General features: G+C 31.8%; 1 protein-coding gene across 3 annotated transcripts in view; it reads right to left on the bottom strand.

The window, feature by feature from the left end:
- The window catches only part of LOC145283593 (5-hydroxytryptamine receptor 1D-like), a 1,014,695-nt gene that overhangs the window by 376,642 nt on the left and 616,124 nt on the right, over nt 1–21,929 (bottom strand). For 2 of the 3 annotated variants that reach the window (XM_080132521.1, XM_080132520.1), the window contains one exon: nt 5,477–5,531. The exons of the other annotated variant lie outside the window; for it this stretch is intronic. The gene's annotated coding sequence lies outside the window, so the exon portion shown is untranslated. The remainder of the gene's footprint in view (nt 1–5,476; nt 5,532–21,929) is intronic. 3 annotated transcript variants of the gene reach the window in all.

Genomic DNA, 21,929 nt, shown 5'->3' with positions numbered 1-21,929 from the left:
CTTCAAGATATGGGAAGCAAACGTAAAACGTAATTAAAAATAGTACGCATAATCATCGACCTGTTTCATATATACGATATATATTATACTAAATAATTAACGTGATAATAAAGCGTACTGTTTTACTGTGTACGTTTTCAACATCCGCAATATTTTTTTTTGCGTTTAAATTATCCAAGTAAACAATTATTAATACTTTCTGCCTTTTTTTACATCGTTCATTTCCGTATAACGTTTAAGTTATTATAACTCAATTTTCTTACAAATAAATCTACTTTAACCTGTTGACAACCATAAGGGGTTTTTTTCTTATAACGGAGATTTACGCGACAGCAAAACGTATTGTTTTAGTGTGTACGTTTTCAGCGCCCCAAGTGCTTCTTTTTTTCTCGTGTAAATTAAAAGATATATCAAAATTTGAGTTTAATTTAACTATTATGGTGTCTGTTCCGTGCACATTTACATATACTTATGAAAAATGCAATGGCTATCAGTTTTTTTCCAAATTAGACAATTATAACCAGAAGCACTCATAGAAAGCTATCTATATTCTTTGTTCATTTGAATATACTTTGATAGAATTGTTTCTGTTATGTCACAAAAAAATACATTCGATAAATGTTACCTTATTTTACAACAGAACATTGATCAGAATAATTTGGTTTTATAGGGGTAGTCGAGGTCACTGATAACGAATCTGATAATCAAACCTGCAGCAAATTTACCATTCGCATGGCATAAACCCCTAGACCTTGGGACTACTTTGTGTGATTTCACATTTTTTTGCTCAACATACACGTCCCAACACCCGGGTAACGCCGGGCTAAAATGTTCGTATATATATATATATATATATATATATATATATATATATATATATATATATATATATATATATATATAAGTGAAAGTGGGTGTCTGTCTGTATACATTTACCCACATAATAACTCTGTCAATTTTCAGTTTACAGATTCGAAATATCATATACATGGTACTGAGATTGGAAAAATCTTTGTAATCCATTTTTGGCCAGACATTTGGCTTTTAAGCGGTGAAAGTTCAACGATTTCACCTTTCAGAATTCTACCCAACTCCTGCGGCAATCTTGGGTACAAAAAATTAACATTTTAGATATAGTTTTCTTGGACATGGATCTAAATCAATAACTCAATTTGACCCCAAAACAAAAAAAAATGTTAAGCGGTTATAATAGGGGTCAAAATTAAAAAAAAAATTGACCTCTGCGGTCTCTACCAAATTACTCAGACAATTTCTGGTCTAAATATTCGAAATTTGAAATAAAGGGTATTCAGACATAGGAACCTTTTTAATCGGTTTGGGTCGAAAATTTGAGCTACACATATATAAATATATAAAAGTATGTATGTTTTCATGTCTGCCTAAAACTTTCGACAAAGGCGACGGATTTTCACAAGATCAGTACTGTTTTGAAGCCCGACCCTTCAGACGACAAATACCGAAAAATTGGCCAAAAACATTAATATATTCACCCTCAACTAGACACTTTGTACAGGGATTGGTCGCTTTTTTCACCGATACTTTCGAAGTCATCCCCTCTTTTCGATTGTTCAGCGCACATTTTAACCTACGCGACTTCCGGTTTGGTGGTGGTGCTATAACAGAAAAGACGTCACGTTTTCCCGTTCTTTACCTCCTTCGCAATACGGGTTCGAACCTGCCTTCCTACTCCCACTTTTTTTTTTTTTTGCTCAACACACATCTCCAAACATCCGGGCAACGCGGGGCAGTCATGCTAGTATATATATATATATATATATATATATATATATATATATATATATATATATATATAGGTGTGTGTGCGCGCGCGCGTGTGTGTATGTATTGGAATACTTTAGCAACAAGTCAATATTTAAGCATGTCTGATTAAACACAGTTTGCTCCAATTTTTCTGGTAATCTTTTCTAAGCGCTGCGTGGTCTTTATGGATTTGGTTGATAGGTCATATACAATGAAACCTAGTGGTTGTTCTTCATCCATATAATCTAGCGGTACCCATCAGTACTTCTGATCATGCATTTAACAATTGATATATTGAGGTGACGTTTGGATTTCGCACACCGGGAAAATATTTTTGCATTGGAGCCGCAACCAAAAGTCAAAAAACATTTTTCCAAAACTTGTTCTATGACTTTTGTTACATTCAGGTGATTTAATCTTGTTTCACATTCTGAAGAGTGCGGGCAAATGAGTATGACAAAGTTACCAGGGACAGGTAATGCATTTAGTAATTCCATAAACCGTAGAAAAACATTTGCTATGTATTTGGGATTTACAATATATATATATATATATATATATATATATATATATATATATATATATATATATATATTATACATATATATTTATATATATGTTTATATATTATGTAGTTATAATATATATATAACTCATCAATGAATGTTGCAATCAATACTGTAAATCACAATATTCCTTACATCATGTACGTTTCCGCTGATTTTAGAAACCTTTAATTTTTTTCTGTTTTGTGATCTAGACGTTGAATACCATACCAAAGTACTAAATACTCTTCCTTCAGTGTCTGTATTCGTCCTTCGCATAATTTACATTTCTTTTGCTGAACAATTGCGTAACACACTAATGAAGTTAAGTAAACCAAAATATATTTAAAGGAGAATATATTATGGTTCTCTTAAACATCTACTAAGCTTCTATTTGAATTCATGTTAAGTCGTCAATTTTCGCTTAACGTTGTTTTCTGTATCACTCTATAATTATGCTTTTAAAGTGGTACCCTATATATGTTACTCATAACATATATTTTTATTCTTTTATTACATTGTTAATAGATAATGTTGTATGAGTTAAGTATCACACTACATTGCTAAATATTATTTTGAAACTTGGTTCAATTTCATACACTGATGATTGCGTATTCATTATATGTTTGTACACATAATTTTCTTATTGTGTCCGATTGTGTTTTTTTTCATGTTGAGTGCATGTTTATACACATGTATATGTGTGTATGCATGCATCTATGTATATTAATGTGTGTGCACGATTATATATAATGAAACATCTGTTCATATTCATATTTCTATATGTAGATATGCTTCGTTTTTACTTAGGTATAAATTTATTTGCTTGTCCATCATCATCATCGTCGCAATAAAATGCCCTGGCGTTTTTTTAATGGACTCTGTTTTCACAAAAATGGCGATGGAACTGTCTCGCTACACATTTTGATTGTTTTTTATTCATGTATAAATTGACGTACGTGTATATCATAATCATTATCATCTTTACCATCATTGCTATGAAATATTTGACGCGTATTAAACGGACTATTTCTTTACAATTTCACCAAGGACTGAATATTGTCTCTTACATATATCGTTTTTTTTCTTTATGTATAACCTTATTTGCGTGTGCGTCATCATCATCATCATCATCATCATCATCATCATCATCATCATCATCATCATCATCATCATCATCATCATGACCCAATTCCCACCCATGGAGAAGTCATGAAGAAATACTTCTACTACCTTGTGAAGGCCTTTGCAAAGCCAAAATCCATAAGAGTAAGCCTTAATAAATATCTGATTCAACATCTTTGCAGTAACTTCAGAAGCTATGTGGGCTCCGACGACATTGGCTTGCATTTCCGTTTGGGTTTTGTCAGTAACGCCGAGAGGGGCAACCTGTAAACTGGCAAACTTTGGTCACGACTGAACCGTGTGACTTGCCCATTGTACGTTATCTTTAATTGATGTTATAATAAGAAAATATATTTCATAAAATCATCAGTTGGTTGGTTGATAAGACAGGGGGCGTTCGAAATAAATGTTTTTGTTTAAATCACAACTGATCAATGCCACTTTTTTTTTTACTTTTTAACTTTATATGATGCTTTTTTTTTAATTTTAACTTTATATGATGCCATTAATTACATATACTTCTATAAAATCAACAGTCGATTCTATACAATGGTAAGTAGACTACAATGCAACATGGATTAAATCGCTGCGGGAAGGAATGTGTCGCTTTCTCCTAATAGACTGGAAGCAATTATGTGATTTGTTAAAAAATAGACGATTTTACCGATTTCGGTGGCAATCAAAAATGGAAGTTGTGGAAAGGATGGATGCTGTGGAACATTTGTTGGTATTTCTCCAATCTTGAACCACGTCAGGTTTCCCTGCTAGGATATATATTTGTAAAAAAACACTTTTACTTTAAATATGTTTTGTGCTATATTTGTTTTCTATTGTTGTACATTCGATATGGTTTTCCCTTATGATGTCCCATTGCCTCTTAACTTTCATTGGCATTATGATCTTTAGACGTTGGCTTTCATATCTCCTTAGTCCCTTATCTTTTCCGATTACTGCATTATCAAGTAATACTATTATTATATATGGACATTGAAAAAATTTTCATTAATATCGTCTTAGTAACGATCATCCAGAGAATAAAGTCGTTTTTATTTAATACTTACAATAATAGTTTGTTTAAATTGATATTGTATGAAGTAGTCATACTTATCAATAATAATAATAATAATAATAATAATAATAATAATAATAATAATAATAATAATAATGATAATAATAATAATAATAATAATAATAATAATAATAATAATAATAATAATAATAATAATATATTTGTGTGTGTGAAGGTGTACGTCTAAGTGTATGCGTTTTCTAATCATTCCAAAAGTCAATAAGTCATAAAATTATATTTAGGCGATGAAAATATTTCAGAAGTCGTGGGGTATAGAAAATATTTCAGATCAGTTTCTCTGTAATCGGGGACTAATATAAATGCAATCTCAATAAGTAAAGACGCGTAAATAAATGAATAAATGAATAAAAAAACGTCCCTTAATGCATTTATAGGCGACTCTCTCACCAAGAATCAGTGAGTCATAAAATATCAGCGTTCCTATGCCGTCATTATCACCACAAAACAGCACCGTGGACATCTATGTAAATAAGCATATATATATATATATATATATATATATATATATATATATATAAACACAGAGACACAGGCACACACAGAGACACAGGCACACACATACCCCCAAGCACAAACACACACATACATATATATATAAACACCCCCACATATATATATATATATATATATATATATATATATATATATATATATATATATATATATATATATAGGACTGCTGCCAATTATTGGGGTATCTAGTACAGCGGACCCAACGCTCGATTAAACGCGTCCCGGATATCAGGCCGATCGGATAATGCGACAAGTTTTATGGTTATTGCTTATTGCTTCCTATTGCACTGCAACAAGCTTCCTATTTGGGAGAGAGTTTGATGTTATTAGATATATAAATTATTACTTCAAAGAAATACGTTATCTAATAATAGTATGGGTTTGCTACTTGTTGTTTTGTAAGAATTAATGGATGGTTTACCTTGTGTTTTATATATCCAGTCAAATAGATGATAAAACCTGCTGATTCTTATGTGCTGCAAAAGAAAGAACATAAAATATATATAAATAATAATAATAATAATAATAATAATAATAATAATAATAATAATAATAATAATAATAATAATAAAAAGTAAAATACATAATGCAGAACCGCAAAAGCATAATTATCGCATCTGAAAAAAACTAAAGATGCTGAAGACAAATACTCAATTGCTTATTAGAAATGAAAAATAAGAAGAGAAACGGCTACACGGTCAATTAATACAGATAGCAAGAGAAGAGACGAACGGAAACTTAGACATGGCTACAAAACGGAACCAAACCAGGGAATCTTAATTTAAAGCTGCACAAAATAAAGCCAATAGAAATAAACACATCAAAGTAAGCACCGATGGTACACTAGAAAACAGCAAAGGCAGACTCTGTAGACAAAGACACGAAACAATTACCAACAACAATAAATGCAGCAAATTAGCCAGAAAAGAATATAAAAACAAACACGATCAAATACGAAAGACAGTACACTGGGAATTATGCAGCCAACTGAACACATTGACACATGGTAAAAGTACGAACTGGCAGCAGTACTTGAAAATTAAACTCCAAAAATCCCACGAGACATTTACATACCCACAGATTAACCGACATAAGCAACATAACACGATAGCATATTGGTTGAAAAAAATGAAAAGTCGCGCCAGATCATTAATTTCGCAGTTCCAGCAGGCCATGGAGTAAAATTAAAGGAGACAGAGTTGCGAGGCGAATACATGAAATTGACCAGAGAGCTCAAAGAGATACGGAATGTAGAGAAAGTAAAGACACCAGAAATTATAATAGGAGCAGAAGGAACACTCCCAGAATAAAACGTTGCAAAAAAATGTAAACGATTGGATCAGAGACACGACTGTGAAAATACAACAGCTCACACTCGTGAAACTACTGAAATATTAGGAATAAAAAGAGTTTAAATGATTGATGCCCCTGAACTACATGAGCTAGGCGGATATATAAAACCAGGAATTCCAATAGAATAAAACGCTAAAATCCCCCCATAGAACCAAGACTTTAACTGTATAATTGTAAAACAACTCCCTTAAAAGGGCTGGTATATTAGGGAGGCTTGTTTCTACAGAAATTACAATGAAGAATGATGGTGACTGCCAACATAAATTTAATGGTAAATGGCTGTTTCGATAACGCAAATATATTTGCAAATGTTACCGAAAATAAGTGGCTACTAAAAATTTAAGAAAGTTTGTTGTCACACAGATTTCAGGACATGCCGCAGGCCATTTTCATAGAAATCACTGCTGATGGCTTTTGGAAAAACGCCGTGTGCGTAAATAATAATAATAATAATAATAATAATAATAATAATAATAATAATAATAATAATAATAATAATTCTGATTTCGTTTATCAACGTCTCTCTGGAAACGGATAGGATTCATTTCCAGAGGGTTTCCTTAATCTCAGCTTAAAACCAGGAGCTTCAAAGATCAAGGGTTTTATTAAGGATGGTGGTGGTACCTACAATTGCAGAGGTCTGACAGCCGCCTAATACATCGGGGATTTGTGGTTTTTTCAATTGTCCTTTCAGACAACTTGATACTACTAGTGTACCAACTACGACCGGGATTATTTGTGTTTTAACCCCGTGTATACGCCTTATATCCCAGGCCAATGGAGCATAATTGCTCTACTTCTCATTCTCCTTGTCTCTCACATTCCTGTCCCAGGGTACTGAAAAGTCTACAATCTGCCAGTGTTTTTGAGACCTTGTCAATGACGAGCAAATCCGGAGGATTATGTTCCACTTGCTTGATCGTTATGACACTTTTGTATCACCATACCTCTACCTTGCTATACTCACTTGCTCTCACTTCATCAGGAACCTCCTCAACCCATTTCCCACCACACTTCATCCCAACCCTCTTACACGCTAGAACCACTATTTTGAACAATCGTGTTCTTAATGCCTGCTCTTGTGCTGCACAAACAAAAGCTTCACTAGTCTTTGCCAGATACCCAGCTCTAAGCATTGCCATGATCTTTCATCAACCATTTCTGTTATACTTATATCCTGTATCTTTTATTTCTTTCATGGTTTCTCCATTTGGCAACATTATTCCATTCGAACGAACTTTAATCCTCTTTTCATCACCAGCATCGCGCATTTACTAATCCCAAACTCCGTCCCAATGTCTTCTATGTATGTCCACACAAGTTCTACCAGTCTCCCCATTTCCTTTTCATTTCTACCGAATATTTTCAAATCATTCATAAAGAGTAGATGGCTGAGGCGTCTGTCACCAGATCAAAAGTTATACCCCAGTGTTTCTCTCTTTAAAAGATGCTCAGTGGCATCATTATCATTACAAAATAAGTAGCGATAAGGAATCTCCTTGAAATATTCCACGTTTAATGACAACCTGCCCTATCTCCTCTCTGTTTTCTGTCAGCACCGTTTTCCATTGAGTCATACTTTTCTCCAACTGCCCTACACATTCTCAGCAATCTTCATCATCAATAGTGTTCCACGTATCCATGGAGGAGGAAGAGGAGGTGGAAGAGGAGGAGGAGGAGCCGCCGCCTCCAACAAGAACAATAATAATAATAATAATAATAATAATAATAATAATAATAATAATAATAATAATAATAATAATGAGACTTTTCTCAAAGATCGAAAATTAACTAGATACATTAATAAATACCACCAGGATCTTCAGCCAGGATATCCAAATGGAGTTTTGAAAAGTGCGCACTACAAGTCTAATCTAGAAATCTAACTATGTCTGCCTGTGTATGTCTGTCTCCGTTTTTCAAATTGTATCTCCTTCTAGATGGATGGCCGCTTGACGGCGTTAAGTAGCTCAAAAGATTACATATGGGGTGTATAATTTTATTAGAGGTGCTTAATCGATTAAAACGATTGTTAAGGGATTAAAAAAAGGGGTTCAAACATGAAAGAAATGACAACTTGACAAGCATAGCGCCCAAGCCGTCGTTCTGCGCATGCGCACGATCTGTAACATGGATTTATTTATAAAGTAAATGTACTTGCATTGTTGTCTCATTGGTACAGTGGGTGACGTCGTCGATTATTAACGCAACTGTTGCAGTTTCGAGCTCCACCATTACTTGTTTTTATTTATTTATTTTTGTTACATTCCGATATTCTTGACTTTTAAATATAACGTAATAATTATGGATGAAAACCTTTATAAAAAAATATAGAAAAATGTTTTTTTTTGCTGTACATAACGAAAATGTCACATTATAAATATACAGGATATATCGGCTTATTTGTTACATTCCAATAATCACGTAAATAGATCCAGTAATGGAATTTTGTAGTGAATTTAACGTATTATGAATGTTATTTATGTGTATATTATTATATATTTCTATTATTGGATTCACTCCAAAACTAATTAACAGATCGATATTAATTTAAATTATGTGTGTATGATTATATATTTCTATTATGGGATTCACTCCTACATTTATTAACCGATCATTATTAATTTTAATTATGTGCGTACAATTATATATTCCTCTGTATTGAATTAATTCCCACAGTAATTAACCGACCATTATGGATTTTAATTATGAGTATATGTCTGTATATTCGTACGTATTGGATTCACTCCTAAACTAATTAACCGATCATTATAAATTTTAATTATGTGTATATAATTATATATTTTTGTGTTTTGGATCCACGCCAAAACTAACTGATTATTATGATTTAAATGCAATGTATGTTTTTATCCGTCTATAGATGTCATATTCCAAAAATCACTTACTTGGTTAATGCATTTATGCATACAAGGAATTTTATCCAAATAATAATCAATTGTACGTTATAGTACTCATATGAAAGACTTATGTAAAATCATCGAGTAGTTTCATTTTTATATGAGAAATAAGGTACTTTCGCAGTATCCTACCACAGAAACAGTGTACTTCTGCAGTATAGTACTCACATGAAAAAAACCCCAAAGAATATCTTACCTGTGACGTACATAAGTAATTAAAACCGTAAACCCCGTTAAATATTCGAGTAGTATGACTTGCCTATGAAAAATAATGTGCTTCTTCACTATAGAACCCAGATTAAAAAAATAAATTCTTACGTCTTACGTACCGAAAATTTAGCAGAACAGAAAATTTCATAAATTTATGGAGTTCATTCGTTTTAAAATTAGAGAAAAGGTACGTATACAGTATTTTACACAAGAAATAAGGTACTCCTGCAGTATCCTACCCAAGAAATAAGGTATTTGTATAGTATAGTACCCATATGAAAAACAAAGGAAATCTTACTCGCGACGTGCATAAAAGTAATCAAAACCGAAATCATGTAATATATTCGAGTTGTATGATATTTATATGAGAAATAGGGTGCTTCTTTTTCTATAGCACTCTGATGTAAAAACAAAGTCTCACCTGTGACACACAGAAAAGTTAGCACAAGAGAAAATTATGTAAAATTATCGAGTAAGTTCATCATTATCTAAGACATGACGTACTTGTACATTATCCTACCCAAGAAATAATGCACTTATGCAGTACAGTACTCATATGAAAAAAAAAACATAAACAAAGGAAAACATACCTGCGATGTGCATAAACGTTATTAAAAGCGAAAATTATGGTATATATTCGGGTAGTAAGACTTTAACTGAGAAAAAAGTACTTCTTCACTATAACACCCTGATATAAAAACAAACAAACTCTTACCTGTGACAGACAGAAAAGTTAGCACAACAGAAAATTATGTAAATTATTTAAAATATGGGAAGGTACAATTATTTCGTACAAATAATAACCGTCATAGGATAGGTAAAATATTCCTTTGCTCAAGAAGGCAAATGATACATAGACATAAAATATTCCTCTATCCTTAAAATAACAGGCATGTTTAAAATGGTATCATTGTCTTATATGGTGCCCAGCAACGCCAGGTGGCCTTGTTAGTTATAAATAAGAAAAAAACTAAAGATGACAGAAGGCATGGAACTTCACAACGAAAAGGGGATGAGGGAACTAGGGGAACAAGACAATTATAAATACCTAGGAGAACTGGAAGCAGACACCATCAAAGCAACATAACTTAAGGAGAGAATTGGAAATGGATGCCCCACGAGAAGTAGAAAATTTCTCGAAACAGAATCGTATAGCAGAAACCTAATAAAAATAATAACTACAGGGGTAGTATCACTAGTAAGATACACTGGACCATTCATAGGGTGGACTAAAGAAGAATTGAGACAGCTAGGTCAGAAGATCAGAAAACTTATGACCATGCATAACGCACTAGACCCGAAGGACGATTTTGACCGACTTTACATAAAAAGGAAAGACGGTGGGAGAGGATTGGTTTGTATATAAGCCTTTGTGAAAGACACCAAAATAGAACTAGAACAATACATAAGGCAAAACACTAAAGGGATAATCATAGCACCGATAGACACTGAAAAATGAATACAACAGAAAACAGCGAGACAAATGATAAGAAAAAGGGAAAGAAAAACACGTAGAAGATTCATGAGGATGAAAAAAAATAAAAATAACGATAGCACATGGACATGGATGCGAAAGGACACATAAGCCGAAAAACTGAATCTCCAATAATTGCAACACAAGACAACTCGTTATAGACCAATCACAATAAAGAAAAGATCGACAAAACACAAGAAAACAACAAAGGAAGACTCTGTAGACAAATAGACATGACAATAAACCATATAATGAGAGAATGCAGCAAACTGGCCGAAAATAAATACAAGAACGACCAAGTGAAAAGGTAATACATTGGAAATTATGAAACACCTGCATCTCGAACGCACAGAAAAGTTGTACAAAGAAAAGTCGGCAACAGTACTTTAAAACGAGAATCACATGGGATATGGACATAACAACTGAAAAACCAATCGAAGCAAGAAGACCGGATGTCGTAATAATTAGCAAGAAAGAAAAGTCTTGTAAACTCGTAGATTTTGCTGTTCTAGTTGGCCACAGGTTGAATACCAAAAAACATTTTAAAGGTGAAAAACGGAGAAGATACACAGAGCTAGCTAGAGAACTAAAAAGGATATGGAAGAAGGAGAAAATCAAAATAATATCTATAAAAGTTGGAGCATTAGCGACAACACCGAAAAACTTTGAAAAAAGAATGGGAGAAATTGGGATCAAAGGAATAACTGAAAAAAACGAAGAGCTTTAATGAAAACAACTAAGATATTAAGAAAAAAACTTGAAGGTGGAAACTAACGCACAGGAGCAACAAGCTCGAGTCAGACAAACTGCATCAAAGGTAAAATAGGTAACAGTACATGGAACCAAGAACAGTGAAGCCGCATATCTACACGTTCTCTAACGAAGCCCCATCCCCCATTGCCACATCACTGCACCATCACAAAAAGGGTGAGACGAAATAACCATGTAGAGTCAATGAGGAAGAAAAGGCCGACCAGGCCTCTGGTGGATGAATGCGAATAGAAGTGGGACTTTGGAAGGCTTATTCAAGTGAAGACCAATAGCCGCTGCTAACGAGAAATCATGGGCAAGCGAGAGGTGGAGAGTACTAGAAACCTGGGGAAACTTGTTGTCACTCAGTTTCGGGGGGGGCACCACACTCGGTTTTCAAGAAGAGTGCTTTCATGCTATATGTTACATTCCTTGTGACCCAATAATAATAACTAGAAAAAAGAGGAACAAGGAGAAGAAAAAGAAAAAATGAAGAAAAAATGGAATCTCAATGAAAAAATACCAGTGGTTATTGTCAATCTAATCTCAAGAAAATAAACGGTTATTATTGGATCGAGCAGGAACTCAAATATTTGTAAATCAGTGAAAGAATGTATTAAAATAAACAGGAGTTCTCAGACAGATAATTATTTAGGATTACTCACTGATAATATCAGGTGATGGTCCACGGGAATCTAACTCTCCTGTGATTGCTAGAAATGTTTGTAAAATTCTTGCGTCGGAATCACAAGGATAGACAATTTTACACCTGGTAATGACTCCTATACGAAGTCATAGATATAATATAAATACTAATACTAATGCTTCTATACCTCTTTCTGCTTTCTTCCTCCTCTTACTAATGCTACTGTTACTTTTCTTCCTCAATAACTACTACTACTGCTACAACTACTACTACTACTAATAATAATAATAAGAAGAAGAAGAAGAAGAAAAAGAGGAAGAAGAAGCAGAAAATGAAGTAGAAGAAAAAGAAGTAGTAGAAAAAGGAAGAAAGTATTACTATTATTATTTAGAAGTTCCTACACTGGATACAATCTGAGATTGCACTGGTGTGCCTCATAGTCCGTAAAATAACAAAACTTCCTAGTACTTCAACGCTATTCACCACATTTGATACCCATTACAAATGGCATTTGACTTCTGACAACAGACGACTAGCTTCCTCGTAGGCAACACCCATTAGTATACACTGGGTTTCGGATGGCGAAAGCGTCTCGAAGGTCCTACTTTTCTCCACATACTTTATTAATTAGTACTATCCCTACCCAATCATTCATTACAACTTAATCATTCTAGTAAATACGATACGATGAGAACCTATGCCAAGACTACATGATCAGGAACCTCATCAATCTGCCTGATGTTTTCATACACTTTGACCCCCCTTATCTAAAAAGTTAAACAACAAAACAAGTATCACAGTGGCACACCCGACCTCCTCAGTACCAGTGGAGGTTTTTATGACGCTTTGAAAAGGACCATAACCCTCCAACCTTGTAATGATCGAAGATTTTGTTTGTAGATTAGTCGGATTTAACTCATTATTAAAATGTTTTCACTACGAAGATTTTGTATATGCAAGGTTGTATGATTTCATAATTGAGTAGGGTTCAATAGTACCGAGAAATAAAACGCAACCCATTTACTAATCACATATTCTATTCGAAACTTGTCGACATAAAACTCACTTTAATATAACTTCTCAAACCACACAACGAATAAATAGATTAACTACTCTCTTGTACCGTAATAAAAACATGAACAGCATCAACAACCACAAGTAAAATAATAATAATAATAATAATAATAATAATAATAATAATAATAATAATAATAATAAGGGCAACAACAAAAATAAAATACAAAGAGAATAACAATAACAACAAGTATGGTAATATTATTAATACTTATGTATTTCATTGTAAGCAGATACACTTTACACAAATATAACAAGAAAACTATATTAACACATTTCTTGTATGAATGAAAACGCATACTTAAAATTCGACATAGTCTATATTGGAAATAATTTAAAACTGCTAACTTAATAATGCGAAATTACCGACCTCCAATATTAGTTTACTAAGATTTATTAATACCGTATACTAGTAAAATTACTAATGAGAGAGCCTGTCTTTACAAAAGTACATAATTCAGCATGCGTAGGACAAGTATCCCTCTTCGCTGTACATTTCAGTGACCAACGCACCAAAGCTCCATCAAATAACAGTTCATCTCATACGTTATAATTAAAAAGACTTTAGAAATATACTAAAACCTGCAATTCCACCTGTTTCAAATTTAAACATAGCCTCCCCCATAATCGAACTCTAACAAATTGAATACATAAACCATTATCGATAAGTTCGAACTGAGAAAATATGGAATATAAGACATATTAAAAACAGTATCGTACGTTATAAATTCATTAGATTTAATACTGCATTATTCTCATTATTCAGACTGATGCACAACATTAGATTGTTGAGCAGGCTCCTAAGAAAATAGATCAAACAAAACCAACCACATCATATTTATCTCTATATCTATAGAAGTGAGATTGTTAGAGATTGTGAGGATACTTCTTAACCAAGATACTCAACGAATATTGTATGTACAGATGTGACATTTGGTATATAAGATACTCAGAGTTGGAAAACTTTTGAATCTGTTTTCATCTGAAAAAAGGGATGCCAAGAGGTCAAAATTAAAAAAAAAATTGGACAGACCGTCGGATTTCTCTGTTTGCTAAATGCCACACGACTGCGAATGTGCTAATCGTTCACATTATGTAAAGAATAAGTGGGTTAAAAAGCTTCTGGAGATCGTGTTCGATTAAGCTAATAGTTATCGTAAACAGCTTTGATCTCAACATGAGTATTTCTTACTTACAAGAAGTGAACTGCTTAGAAAAATCGCAATACTCGCATTCACAGGCCTCAGGTTCTTTTCGATGTTCATGTATTTTTTAAAAAGTAATATACGTTTATGTTTAATATCGACCAAGCTGAATACATACTCTAATTATATATATATATATATATATATATATATATATATATATATATATATATATATATATATATATGTGGGGGGGTATATGTGCATGTATAGAAAAATCAATGCCGAAATGCGCATATGTACACACATTTATACACAGAACACAAACACACACACATATATATACACACACATATATATATATATATATATAGAGAGAGAGAGAGAGAGAGTGAGAGAGAGAGAGAGAGCAAGAAAAAGGCAGAGAGAGAAATAGAGAAAGTGAGATAGAGCGAGCTTTATGATTGGCTTGCTAATTGGTTCAGACAATTGGGTAGCATATGAAAAATATTTTATCAAAGTTTTTTTTTTTTCAAAGAATACTTTCCACCGATTAGAATACTTGTACATATTATACCACATTTTTAACGAGTTAATAGTTTTACTATTAAAATGCGAATTATATAAATCAGACGAACACGCATAATAAAGTTTGAGAAGTAAAGACAAAGATAAAATAACAGTGGCTTTCTGGCTAGATAAGCATATCGTAAACTGAAAAATTATTGAACGATTACGTGAATTATAGTTCCTAATTACTTTAAATGAATGAAATAAAGACAGAAACCGAATTGAAAGACATACATCAAGTTCAGTTCTGAGTATTTTAATTGTCTATCCTGAAGGGTTCCCATGAAAGAAATGATATGCTATTTATTGACGAATATTCATTAAAATCAAATTCATGCAATATAAGAACACCTCTTGGATGTCGTTGATGGGTATATGTTCGCACTACATGTTATTATTGAGATGTAACTCCGGAAGCCAATATTTGCACCATTTTAATTGCTGATATTCATAAATTATCTGCCTAATAAAATTATAAACGAAATGATAATATTTGCTGATGACAAAACCATCTATAATAAACATAAGGAAAGAACAAATGCGCGCATATCAAATATAATGAGTAAAACCATAAGAATGGACAGTAAATTGCTGGTAATATTTAATCATGTTCATCTTATCGTACACACACATTATTAACAAATAGTTCTTATGGCAATACAAAAATTCATCTTTCAATATAAAAATTCATCTTTCAAACTCCTCGGCCTAACATTCGGACATGACATGAATTATAACAAACACGTGGATACCTAGCTGCTCGGACGAATGGGGGCTCTGTCCTCCGTGAACACCAGAGGCTACAATTTATATACATATATATATATATATATATATATATATATATATATATATATATATATATATATATATATATAGGTGTTCAAATCTAATCATTATTGATATTCTTTTATTATGAAACTGTTCTGCTCATTTTGTTCCGATGAACTTATTAGCAAAAACTACCACTAACTTTGCTTACATTCAAGAGGTTTACATTTCTAAACATTGCCTGTAAAAGTCCATCAAATTGAACCAGCTGCTAGCATGAACGTTTTTATCGGTAGGTTTTAATCGTTTTATCATTACAAAATTCCTTGATAAATACACTAAACGTGCACGATGACTATTCAAGGCAATACAGAGGGTGAAAAAGTGGTGCTAGAGTGTAGGAAATGCCCTATAAATGTATTTATTCATAATAAAATGGTAACTACTATTGAATGAATGCAACTAATATCCAATGGATGTTTTACTTAATAAAATTAACTCAACAATAAGTTTAATCAACCAGTCGTATCAAGGAATTCCGGAGTGTTTCTTATTTCTAGATTTATAAGTCGGAGATCTGGTAAAATATAGTTCTCACAACGTCCTACATGGCATGCAACACAAGTTTACTAAATCTGTATGCGTTTTGTGTCTTCTTTCAGTGTAATGATTTTCTTTTTAAATTAAAAATATATAAGTGCAGAAAGCAAAATACAGCTAGCAATACTGATACAGCAAACAGTGGCCAATGCAACATTTTTCGTAATTTCAGATAACCTGACAAACACTAAAACATATTATCGAAGATGTCTTGCATCATGCATAATCTTTTATCCATTATATTCCCTCTATATCTACACAATAATCCTAGATCTTTTCTCTATAACTTTTCACCTTACGCATTTCCCTTTCAATGACTTTCTACGTTTGTTTTCTTTACCACAAAGTATTTCATCCTCCCTCTTTCACTAACAATATTTATACTTTTACCCACTATCAAACGCTTCACCTACAAAACGAAAGGGTGCATTGGCAAACCCTATTAAGTTGCACTTAAACAGATAACTAAGAAGAACGTACAAGATATAATAATGCATACATTGTTTAAACCGAGAGATTTTGTCATTTCCAACGTAAAAAACGATGTTGTGAATAACTTTCTAAACGTGGTTTATTTGATCACAGAATACAGATACATGTAATATGCTAATCGTATTGAATTTATTGGATTTGTTTTATATAAAACAGGATAAAAATCAGATAGGTTAGATTTCAGTCTTAAATGTAAGGAAACGAAACCGGAACTGACTCAAACATTTAGCCAATCAGAAGCCGATAACACTTCTGGAAATCGAATCCCAGATCATATTGTTCCATTAAAGACGGCATATTCAAAGGCGACATCAAGTATATATATATATATATATATATATATATATATATATATATATATATATATATATATATATATATATATATTTATATATATATATATATCGCGCATACACATAAATATATATACACATACATATGCATACATATGTGATTGTATGCATACATACATGATATATGATTACACATATATACATATATATCTATCGATAAACAGATAAATTATATATATATATATATGTATATATTTATATATATATATATATAAAGAGAGAGAGAGAGAAAGAGAGAGAGAGGGAGAGAAAGCGAATGTGTATGATTGAATATCATACGTGGTAGGACATCTGGGAATTATTGAGTGAATGGTTGTTTCTTGCGTGCTCATTCTCAATAAATGAATAGATTAATCTAATGTATTTCGTCGTAGTTTAGAAGGCTGAGAAACTGGCATTGTAACATGGAAATGATGTAATGAAAAGGTAATAAAAACGCAAGTGACAAAAATTAGAAGCTTTAAGCATAGTTTTCGAAATGTAATCAAAGAAAAGCATAATATTCCAGGTATTATGAACACCGGTCTCATATCTAGCAGTTTTATGTTACGATCACACTCTGAAATGCGAAAAAAATCACCCTTATGGATTTCAATTTTAACACGTACTGGGATTATAATAAGAGATTATATCCCCGAACGTATGAAAACTTGCAAAATTGACTACTTTATTATTAGTAGCTTTGTAATAATTAATAAATATATAAAATGTTAGCATATATATATATGTATATATATATATATATGTATATATATGTATATATATGCATATATATACATATATATACATATATATATATATACATATATATATATATATATATATATATATGCATTGCCTTTTCAGGAGAAGCTAATCATAATTGATATATTTACACTTATATAAATGCAACTTTGTGTGTGTGTGTGTTTGTTTGTATCTTAGAGACTCCGAAACGGCTGAACAGATTTTCTTCGCTTAGCAACATTAATAGGAAAACGAGCCGTGGAAATTCTACTGTGGGATTTTTTTTGACGGGCGTCGACTGTACGTTCAAACTCCACGTGAAAACTCTCGTGTGTTTTGTTTGTTTGTTTGTTTTTTTGCATTACCTGGTCCGTGACTTCAAACCCTGCACGTTAAATTCGTAATGTTTATTTTTTCGTTTTTTGTATAAAGTTAAACAATTTACGTGTGTATGTATATTTTAAATATCTATCATTTTTGCAATATAAAACTGGAATATTACAATGCTTTAATTAAACTTTATAATTGAATATAGAAAAAACAGAATCGTAAACCAAGCAAATATGACTTATTCGTCGAAATAGAAAGTACATTTGAATTTCACTCAAGTCACTTACAATAATAAAACTTCAAATCAAAATATTTTTAACTAAGTTTGCTATAAACGAAATGTTTTGTATAAAATGATTATTTTCTTTAACCAAAAATTCATAGACGATAATAAGTCAAGCAATTACAGTGCAAACAAGATATTTTTATGCTTAAAAATGTTCTTGATTTTTTTTTCATTAAAATTCACGTGTGCGATAACAATAGCTGCTAATGGGGGACAAATGAGAAAAAATATATTGCTGCTGGAGCGGTGAACTCACTGTGTAAGAGCTACCTTGATCAGTAAGGTGTCAATATAATCGATACTTACAAAACGAATTTCAGGATTACAAAAAAAAAAGAAGAAAACATTGGAATTACCAAAGATACAGATTCTGATAAGCATAAAAAGGGCATCAAAGCAACCCGCAATCAAGACCATCTAATGCTGTTTGATAAATAATAAAATTGAGTTTAAAATAAAAATGAGTTGAATACCCCTCCTCTTTGTTTGTAAAACAACATTCGGGGAGTATTTTCGCCAATTTCATATGAGTATGTCCGTCAATTTAAAGATAACAATTTCAGTAGTTTAAATTCCTAATTTTAAATAGCTTAATGCATGTATTCGTTGTTCGCATCATATTCAAATAAAACCGAAACAACTATATGAATATTTCTGGTAACTCATAGGTCGTTTCGATACCGTTTTTATAAAGTATTATTAGATCTGTCGACTCTATAAAACATCATGTTTGTATTTATAGGTGCGGCATTTATATGTAAACTTCCGTATCCTCCGTTCGTCACGTTAAAGTTTAACATAATATTACTCTTATTCTTTTAGGGATTTCAGTACTCTGTTTTTCTTAAGTTTAACATAGATTTCCTTTGATCTTACAAACTAAGTTTGAAAAACACTCATAAAGCATTATATTCTTAGATGTGCGACTTTATATACATTATGTTAATATGTTTCCAAAACTTTTCTATAAAATCTGTTCGTCGATGTGTATACTGCGCTTAAATTTATAATTTGATTTTTGTGTTTAATTTGGAAATAATTGCTTTCACTTTTTGTCAAAACTAAAGATATCTGTCGGGCACGCATTGGAATTGAAGGAATCAACGCGTGATAAAAAATATTTCTTTTATTTCGCAGAAAATCGAATGTTATTCAAGGTCAGAATAACAGCGAAGTTTTCTGTCGTGAATTATTTTGGGTTATTTTAATATCGGTTTTTATCGTTTAATTCTTTTTGAGAGCAGTATATTTTCGGATGTAATAATATCAGAAAGAATAGAGATAAGTTTTATTTCAGTATTGTAAACTATTTTAAAATTGAGATTCACAATGTGTTTCTTAATTTAGCTTTTAAAACTTCCTTACCAGTCACATTAAACAATCAGGTTTCATTTAAAAATTCATGAATTGATGTTTCAATTGTTCTTCTAAAATTAGTAAATGTATTCACCTCAAATAATGTTAAACATGCCTATATTTTTTTCACGACAAAAATGGGTGTATTTAAAAATTTCGTTTCATACTATAAAGCGAAATACTACTACTACTGCTACTACTACTACTACTAATAATAATAATAATCGGAGCAAGAGGAAATTGAAGGATAATGAGAGAAAATACTAACCAGGCATCCACTAGATGTGGGAAGAGAAAAGGCCATTGCCAAGACTTATTGTCACCGAAATCACAGTGAAAACCGATATTTATTGTGAGAAAGAAACCAAGGAAAACTCTCGGTTTCGATGATGCAAATTCATATTGAATAAAAACACATTTAACAGGAAAATTATCACGTAAAACACGAAACCATATTCATGTAATATGAAATGTAAGTTATATAACCTTTCTATAGTTTATAATAATGTTTTACCCTGAAATACATTCACGTAAAAAAAATTACCAATGTAGGTTGTACAATTTTACCTTTACGTCAATACAAACATTTTTTTTGAAATGTCTAGATTTCTGCACACTTGCCTTATTTTCCTATTTAAGCTAAACTTGAGAACAGTAATGTGTTGCAAATACGTTTATTGGATAGAAAAATGTTTTTAAATTCAGAAAACAAAAACATATTCATGTTACTTGTCTTCCCTTTGGCACATAAGTAGGTCATAATGTTTCCATAGGAAATGCGCTAGTATAAAATATCAATCCACATAGGAAAGTTACCAAAGCACAAATAAAACTAAGTTTCTACCCTACATTTAGTGTATTAGTATTTAAATATGTCCTAAAATTACGTGGCAAAACAACAACATCGTGACAAGTAGACACATTATTTTATTATTGACAGTATAAATGGATTTTTTATCATCTATTGGAATATGTGATTTTTACTCTCTCTATCTTTCTCTCTTTCGGTGTTCATACGTATTTTTCTTCCTAGTCCTAATATGACACCATTTTAGTATATATAATATAAGAAAACTGGACAAAATATCTTAAAATGTTGAAACATAAACTTGTAAATAATTTATTTTAAAAGGAAGAACTTTAAATCGTTGAAACAGAAACATAATACGAATAACCAAGATTTAAAACATTCACAAGCACAAGAGATTTAAGAGACATCCAATTATATCATTGCAAGGCGAAATTGGCTTCCTGGTAAAAAAGACAAGAGTACTATAATACATTCTGTGTCTTATCTCATTTACGCGATGATATGTGAGACCAACCTGGTTTTACAAGTTGACGATTATTACTAAGGATCACACAGAAGATGCGAAATAATATTACTATTCGTACTCCTACTGTTTCACCGATTATTATTATTACTAATAATATTTTCGTCATTCAATATCCTACAAAAACTACGATGAAAAGATGAAGAAAACGGTAAAATGTGAAACAAATATGACAAAGAACCGGCAATTAGAAAAGATGAATCATGTATCTTATTTTTAACAATCAAAATGAATCTTAATTTGCTACAAAAATGAGAACGAAAAGAAAAAGATTAATTTTCTATTCTAGTCATCCAGTCTTATTCAATTAATGAATATTCGTGTGTCATTTTTTTACATGGGGTCACCACTTATCAAGGCCCGCATGCCACTCAGGGATAAGTGTCATTGCGTGTACAGTAATCAGTGAGATAGTATTGTAGTAATCATTAGTAATGGAGATTTGATAGAGTGTCTTACTTAAGGGGATGGTTTGTCAGGACTTTG

Source organism: Euprymna scolopes, chromosome 8, assembly GCF_053919585.1.
Source record: "Euprymna scolopes isolate OS-2025 chromosome 8, ASM5391958v1, whole genome shotgun sequence".
Lineage (NCBI taxonomy): Eukaryota > Metazoa > Mollusca > Cephalopoda > Sepiida > Sepiolidae > Euprymna > Euprymna scolopes.
The sequence above is the reverse complement of the archived record's forward strand: the minus strand, read 5'-3'. Positions and strand labels throughout refer to the sequence as shown.